The following is a 423-nucleotide window of genomic DNA, read 5'->3' as shown; positions in this document are numbered from 1 at the left end:
CACACACACACACACACACACACACACACACACACAAGCATAAAAAACTCTGGCATCAAAGGATATGCTACCCCAGGGGACCCCCTAGGAGGTGGAGACAAAATGTAGCAACTGGAAAGGTCACAGAGAAATCATGAGCAGTTCCTCTTGGGAATTAAATAGCCATGGATGTATCAGAGGATCATAAATTTAAAGGTGGAAGAGCTGTTAAGAGGTCTTCAAACCCAATGCCCTTCCTGAGAAGTAAATGAAGTCAACTCTCATCACCAAGAGTAGTAAAGGCAAAGAGGGACTGATGTGATCAAGTATATAGTTTATTCATATAATAGTCAGGCTGGGCTGCTGGCTCAGTTTCCTTGCACACACTGCTCTGTAGGACTCTTAAGAACAAAGTCCTCCAAATATGTGATTCTTTACACTCAG

The sequence above is a fragment of the Vombatus ursinus genome, unplaced genomic scaffold (genome assembly GCF_900497805.2).
Source record: "Vombatus ursinus unplaced genomic scaffold, bare-nosed wombat genome assembly UNPS02014790.1, whole genome shotgun sequence".
Lineage (NCBI taxonomy): Eukaryota > Metazoa > Chordata > Mammalia > Diprotodontia > Vombatidae > Vombatus > Vombatus ursinus.
This window is presented reverse-complemented; position numbering follows the sequence as displayed.